At 42.3% G+C, this 7995-nt stretch overlaps 1 long non-coding RNA gene across 1 annotated transcript; it reads left to right on the top strand.

Annotated features, from left to right (window-relative positions):
- Positions 1–3787: 3787 nt before the first annotated feature.
- On the top strand, positions 3788–6160 carry LOC115776588 (uncharacterized). Its single transcript, XR_004019476.1, has 3 exons — positions 3788–3874; positions 5011–5349; positions 5587–6160. It is a non-coding gene; the product is annotated as an uncharacterized LOC115776588 (long non-coding RNA).
- Positions 6161–7995: the final 1835 nt, after the last annotated feature.

Raw genomic sequence — 7995 nt, 5'->3', positions numbered from 1 at the left:
TCCTGTCACAGCACAGAGAGACACACTTTGCTCCTCCCCTCCCCACAGTGTTATACTGTCATGTGACGCATAACATATTTTATTTGGGGAAAAAAAAAGTATTTTGCTATGAAACATTTAAAGCAAATTTAAATTTGTAGAAAATTAGTGAATGAAGGGACATGTTTTATTAAATTTTTTATTATACTTTCTGAACGATCTACCTGGAAAAAAAAGAGAGAAAAGTTAAGACTATTGTGATGAACTATGAATAATTTTTTTAATTCAGTGATAAATGATGGAAGTCACCCAGGAGTATTAAATAAAGATGGTTATATTTATTTGAGCTGTGAGTGTTTAATGTCAGGGTGATTTTATGGGAATGTGGATCTTTCAGATCAATTTGAGAAGTGATTTTGATCATGTTTCACATTTTATTGTGTGATATAGCGTAAGGCACTGGTCTTGGTCTTGTCTCGGTCTCGCCCTCCCTCAGTCTTGGTCTCGACTGGTCTTGGACCCTAAAAGTCTAAGTGAAGGTGGTCTTGACTACAACACTACACATACATATTTAAGTCACTCAGATACTAATGCAATCCTGTTGAATTACTAAGTAATATCAGTGTGCACAATAATTACACCTTACAAACATTTCTAATAAAGAGGCAGTGACCATATCTGTGATAAATACAAATGTACAAATGAAATAAAGTTTCCTCTATGTGACCGTTTACGGATACAAAGAAACACTTTTCCTCATTCACACACTCTCAGCTTCAGGACCAACACTTCAGATTAGATTAGATTAGATTAGATTAGATTAGATTAAACTTTATTAATCCCTTTGGGAGGGTTCCGTCAGGGAAATTAAAGAACGGCTTCCAGCAGGTCCTACATCTACTCTTCTACAAAAGCTACTGGCTGCTGGAAATGACACGAACCAATCACAGAACAGCTTACTCAGACAGCTTCTTGAGCTCTTAAAGTAATACATGAATTTAGGCCATTTTCAACAGTGAGTGTAAAGAGCCAAAACATCCAGCAGGTGGCAGCAGAGGCCCTTCAGTCTCATAGACATACTTAGTGTTTAATATTTATAATTATCAGAAAGTTAGGTTATTTTTTATGCCTGTCAGTTTCCCAGTATATATTAGTGCATATCTGAATGTGTGAATGAGACGCATTAACTTAAAGAACTTTGTAGAAATGTGCTCGGGTCAGTTTACAGATCTGACACATCCAATATGGCCGACATGCCCACCTGCTCAGTGCTACATCTGCCATATGTATGTCTATGTTCAGTCTGCCCAGCAACACGTGATTGTTTTCATCTGACCTCTGACCTTCAACCAGGAGGGGAAACAGAAATTAAATATGAAAAAGTCTGAAGTTCACAGGAAGAAGTGAGGCAGAATAAAAAAATCTGTAAATTAAAATCATCAAAATTCATAATTGAACAAAAGCTGCAGGACAGCTCTGATCCCTCACAGGCCTCTCACACTGAAACTGGGTCAGAGGTCACATTTGTCCTCCATCTTGTCTGCAAGTGAAAGTGAAACTGCTGAGCTCCTCCTCCATCTTGTGTCTGATTACAGAGACACTCAGACTGGCTTCCACCTCCATCTCTCAGGGATTAGAGAGCAGGCAGACTTCCTGCTGACCTCTGACTTCATTCATTCATTTCCTGTAGTTATAATCCTGTACAGTATATATTATTTTATTTTATTATTATTATTATTATTATTATTATTAGTAGTAGTAGTAGTAGTAGTAGTAGTAGTAGTAGTAGTAATAGTATTGTTAATCTTGTCCTGTTGTGTTTTGATATTTTTGCTGCTGTTACACCTAAATTTCCCCTTTGCGGGACAATACAGGCTGTTTCTTCTTCTTTACTTCAAAAACACTTTTTTCTATTTTTGAAGTCAGTTTAAGCAGCTCTACTTTATTAATGACTGCAGGAAAAGTTAGTTTGAATATTACAGCCAGCTGACTCGGTCTTTGTTTCCTAACCCTGTGAGAACGTCTCCTCTTTGATCCTTCTCAGGTGACCAGAAACTGACCTCTGATAATAACTGTGAGAATGATTCCTTTCTTTATGCTCTGATTGCTAAGAACAAATTAAAAAGAGGAAAAAAGACTGTTACATATTCTGATGGCTCTGGAGCAGGTTATAAACAGGTATGACATCACTGCCCATTGACCAATCAGCTCAGAGGAAAACAGCGTCCTGGAAGACCCCTCTGACCTCTGAGGGGAGAGCAGGAGGGTCTGAAGTCTTTGTGTTTCCCTGATGAGCCTCAGTAATAAATATAAAGACACGACTTTATTGATATTTCCTGACTTTTACAACCATCTCATTGTTCGTTAAGCATCAATAAATGATGGGACGCCTGTTCTGTAGGTGATGACCTCATGTTACATGTGGTCTAAGTCTGATTTATATTTACTGTTTCCTGTCCAGCAGTGATCAGGTTCTGCCTCGCTGTAATCACAGAGCTGTGATGTTGATAAACAGTCAGCTGTTCTTCCTGCCTTCAAACAGGCTGAACTTTATTAATATATAAATAATAGCACACATGCACTCATGCAGCACGTTTCCTCTCACACTGATGATCCAGTCTCTTCCATCCAGTTCTGCTGGAAGCTCTTCATATTTTTCTATCAGTTTTTCTTCCTGTGTAAAATCAGTCCAGGTATCATGTTTGTGATTGGTCACATGCTGATGCTGCCACTTCCACGTGCTCACACTAAACTGGGTAACCCTGGATTAACTTAACCAGCTTCATGTGGCCGTTGTTACTGAGGCCAGATAACAAAGATATCCTGGGTGTGCTGAACTCACTCTGGGGCCATGGGAGGAGTTAAGAAGCTCACCTGGAAACACTCCTGACACGAGTCATTCAGAAGAGAGGAACAGATGATCAGCACAGCTGTTCAGCTGGATCATTTGCTGTAAGCAGAACAGTGGAGCTGATGGAGAAGCTGCTCACTGAGACCGTCTCCCTGCAGCAGACTGAGAGAGGAAGCTGATCCTGGAACAGGAAACAACAGGGTGGAGGATCGTTCACAGAGTTGCTGTGATGATGATGTTCCTGCTCTCTGTGGCCTCGAGGTGAACAGAGGGCAGAGCCTTCCCTTTCACTCTGGCTGCTCTCCTGCTGTCACAGATCACCCTCATCCTCACACCATCACCCTCCTAAATGATGCTTTTTTTTCAGGTTTTTCAGAAAACACAAAAACTGAACCAAATATTGAAACTGATGATTTGCGCAAGAATAATCTGTTTATTAAAAATGCCTCAGCCTGTTATTTTATTATGATTACACGAGAAACTTTTTCTGCATGGTTGCTGCATCGGAGCTCAGTAACCACGGCAACGGTTCTGCATCACTGCTGAAGCCTGACAACAGGCGAGTTTCAGCACTAAAGATAACATTTAGAGGAGGCGGTTTCTTTGACACGCTGATGCTGAATCTACAAACTTCTGCTAAAGCAGAAAAAGTAGAAAAAATGAAGCAGAAATGTTTATTTGGACAGAAACCAGAAGGAGGCTTTGACCTGACAGGAAACTCTTTAAACATCACTGCAGCAGTAACAGTTTCCTCTCTGCGGGAAATGAAGGATTTCTACAACAGCTGAACTTCTGAAAAATCAGATTTCTCCAGTCAAATTACACTAAACGGAGATGAAAATGAACTCATCCCTGTTTCAGACTGATTCAAGTCCCTGCTGGGGTCAGTCAGGCAGAGAGCCACTTTGCATCAGTGCAGGGTTAATGGTTGGGTGCTCTGAGAGAGTTTGCAGTCCTGAGAGCAGCACTCTGGATGAGTGGCAGCCTTCCTTCATCAGAACAGAAGCCACAGAAACGCTCCTCATCTCTGCTGCTGCTGCACAGGTAAGGTCCAGAGAATCAAACTACTCTCCATGAACACCTGTGCCTCTGAACTGAAGCTGAGAGAACAACAGGAAGTGTTTAAAATGATGTCTTTAAACCTTTTAACTGAAGTCTGTGAGCTTCAGTGGATTAACAGATTGTTCATGTTAATGAACCAGGATTAAAGCTTCACTGCACTGCTTCTTTAGTATGAAGCTGAGTATTGATGGATGGTTATGTTGGTGTTGTTCTGTGGACATCATCTGTGGACAACCTGTTAGACTCAGACTCTAAAGGAAGTTGTGTCGGAGTGCTCAGAAATAAATGCGTCATACTGGAAGTGTTGAGCTAGAGGGAGCAGTCCTCAGAGTCAGTGACTTTCACCTTTATTCAAACCTTAAATGTAATCTCCTGCAGTCAGGTTCAAACTGAGGTTCTGTTCTTCAGTGAAAACACCAACAGACTCAGACATGTAGAACAAACTGAGCGTCGATCAGCAGGAAGAAGAACAGGAAATGGCTGCTGGGACCGCGACGCTCTGCTGCACTTTGCTGTTTGTCAGAGTCTTTGTGTTTGTTTCTGGAGGTGAGGGTTATGACCTGTTAGAGACTGAATACTGTTGATGTCTGAAAGAAAAGAAGATTAACAGCCTGGTTTACACTTTAATATTTCTTTAAGAATTATTTTCATACTGATTCAGTTTGCCTGGGCGCCTCTTGGGTCAGGTGTTCTGGGCTTGTCCCCGGGGCAGACGGAGGACACACTGGAGAGATTATATCTCTCAGCTGGCCTGGGAACGCCTTGGGGTCCCCCTGAATGAGCTGGTGGAGGTGGCTGGGGAGAGGGGAGCCTGGGCTTCTCTGCTTATGCTGCTGCCCCTGCGACCCAGGCCCGGATAAGAGGAAGAAAATGGATGAATGATTCAGTTCAGTTCAGTGTGTGTGTGTGTGTGTGTGTGTGTGTGTGTGTGTGTGTGTCAGTGTGATGTGTTGTAGTGCGAGCAGTCAGGATCTTTGTGTTGAGTGTATCTGTAGCTACATAAAGGCAGCATGCAGAAACTCTGTGCCTGATAATGAGAGGCTGCTTTCTCTGCTGTAGAAGGGAACAGTGGCACTTTGACCTTTAACCTCTCTGCTCTGTGTTGTTTCCTCTTTCAGGGCAGAAAATCATCTCAGCTGAGTTTGGACAGAACGTCACTCTGACATGTCGAGCTCCAGACAACAACATCTTAGTTGTAGAGTGGAGCAGAGCTGACCTGACGCCAGAGTATGTCCTTTTGTACCGGGATGAGCAGTCTGATCCAGAGGAGCAGCATCCATCCTTTAAGAACCGGGTGGATCTGCAGGGCAGACAGATGAAGGACGGAGACGTGTCTGTGATCCTGAAGAACGTGACAATTAATGATGACGGAACATATGAGTGTTGTGTTGCCCAGAGAAACAGTGAACCTTTGAACCCCATCTGCAGCATCACCCTGAGAGTTGTTGTTCCTCCAGGTGAGTGAGCAGAGTTCAGTGTGTCTGTGATCAGAGGTGAAGCTGCTTCCTGGTTGTTGATGTTTGTTTCTAAAGATGTTGTTGATGAGACTTTGTAGAAAGCAGCTGGTCTGAGTGATGTGATCAGAGTGCAGTAGATAATGTCTGACAGCAGTTTGAAGAGGAAATGGATTCTGTTCTGTTCTTCACTCATCACCTACCTGACAGCTGACACCTCACACCTGTTTCTACCTGCAGGTCCAGGAGCAGGAACCACAGAGGGTGGAGTCAGCAGAGGACATCCTGGACTGATAGCGAGTCACTTTTTGTGCTTCTTGTTGTTGCTGTTGTCATTTTTGTGATCTATAGAAACAAAGAACAGATTGAGGGTGCAGAGCTGCAGCAGGGTGAAAGGTCTCAGGTTTACAGATGAACTGAGTCTCCTGCTGCTGCTCAGGCTCTCTGTGATGTCACTGAGGGTGCAGTCAAAGGTCAGCAGCTGCAGATATGAATCATCTAGATTTGCTTTTATTTCACATTTCTCTCAGTCATCCTCTTTTTCCTGTCTGTGACTCCATGAAGCAGCATTTCAGTGGCACTCCACACAAAACATTCAGTTTCAGGCTTTTGGAATTTCATGAAAAATGTCTCTTCCATTGAGTTCAATAGTTTATATTTGTTTCCTCTCAGTATTCCTGAGTTAATGCAGGAGACTCAGCTGTTACTCACAGCTAACATCATGATTTCATTTAGTGTCATCAGCAGGGAGCAGCAATGAAGGTCTTCATCACCATCATCTTCAGTCTTTGTGTTAATAAAGAATCCCATGTTTACCTGCTGAAGGTGTTTCTCTTCTTTCACTCTGTGTGTAAAGCTTTCATTGATGTATTTATGAATATGATTTAAAGGCTGCAGGCCTGAGTGTTACGTGCTCCTGCTCGTTTACAGCCTATGACTGAATTCTGCATGATCAGCACTGATTGGTTAATTATTCTCTGGATGACCAACATGGCTCGATTCGATTTCTGATCGATTCTCATTGGGTTACTGAATAAAATATACCACAAATGGGCTGTTTGCATTAAATCTTTAATGTAAAGTAGAGCAAAATTAAAACTGGTATAAATAAGAATTCCTCTTTCAAAATTAATACTATTAATATTGTAATAATAATTTAGGCAGAGAACAACATACAGAGACACTGGATTTATATATAATAATATATTTATATATAATATAACTTTATTTATACTCTGAGACTTAAAATCTTTTCAGAGGAACTCAGTATGACAACAGACATCAAAGACCAGCTCAGGTAAGGTTCAGCTGCACCCGATCACTGCAAAAATGAACATCAGCGCATGCTGTTTCACAACACACCACTGCAAACCAAACGGACCGCCACACTACCGGTCTCCACCGCAAAACACCACAGAGGGAGAGGGGGATCGTCCCTCACAGTTGGGGGTGGGCCTGAGAAGGTGCTGCATTTTAACCATTAGAAGCCATATGTTTCCTCTTCTTTGGATCCATTAGGCAGTAAGGAAGGAGGAGGATCAGCCTCTTTATCAGGACACCTCATCGGCAAGACTGGAGCCATGTTCTTCAAAAGAAGAGGAACAGGAAGTCCAGGATGCATGTAACCCAGAGCTGCGGGGTCTGGATGCAGTACAGCCCTCAACAAGTGGTGGTGACAGTGAGGTGCAAATGGGCCAGCCTGTGGGCCCCTGTAGAACTTCTAATGTTTCAGGTGGTCCAGGCCATCAAGGCGGCAAGCATGGACGGCCCCATCGGGAGAGGAGAGCTCCTGTTTGGACGGGAGATTATGATGTGACAATTTGACTTGAGGACGAGTCCTTTTTTTAATGGAAGGGGAGAGTGTGATGAACAGCAGGACCTTTGGTGCTGCAGAGGACTTGATGAGGAGTAACTGAACTCACCTGTGGAGGAGGAGCTAAAAGGGAACAGGTGTAGAGATGAGGGAGATGCTTCCCTGGTTCTGTGTTGTTGCTGGGCACCAGGTGGGAGGGTGTCGTTGTTGTGCCAAAAAGTGATCGTCTGCCAAAAGGTGATTTCAGTATTTGCCAAAAAACGATTCCCTGTATTTAAACAGCTGTAAATGACTTGTTGACCTATAATCAGTGAAGCATATTTCAAACATATCTCTCATGAATGATATCAGGTCATTGTGAGTCAGAAACAGCATTTCTATCACAAGGTAGAAGCTGCACTCAGTTTTTGGCAAAGTGGCTTTTATATATTTGTTTTTTATGAAAGTTAAAAACTGTCTGACATTAAAAATGTCTTTTTAAACAGAAATCTGTCTCAGAGCTGCAGAAATCACAACAAATATAACATCACAGATCTATAAAGATATTTGAAAAAGCTCTGGATTGATTATAATGTAGGTACAATAACACAGACTCCTAAAGATTGTTGAAAAACAGGTTATTTCTGCATTTTATATATAAGCCCTTCATAAATCATGCTGACTGCACTCTGTTTACCAATATAAGCAAAGACATTACACATAAAAACACACAGAAACATCAGAATCACTTTATGGCAGACGATCACTTTTTGGCTCAACACCGTTCGCAGCTGCCGGCGGTGAAGACAGTTAAGTAGGAGAGCTGCTCCTGTGAGAGGAGGAGAGCCTAGTTGCCT

This window comes from Archocentrus centrarchus, unplaced genomic scaffold, assembly GCF_007364275.1.
Source record: "Archocentrus centrarchus isolate MPI-CPG fArcCen1 unplaced genomic scaffold, fArcCen1 scaffold_33_ctg1, whole genome shotgun sequence".
NCBI lineage: Eukaryota > Metazoa > Chordata > Actinopteri > Cichliformes > Cichlidae > Archocentrus > Archocentrus centrarchus.
The sequence above is the reverse complement of the archived record's forward strand: the minus strand, read 5'-3'. Positions and strand labels throughout refer to the sequence as shown.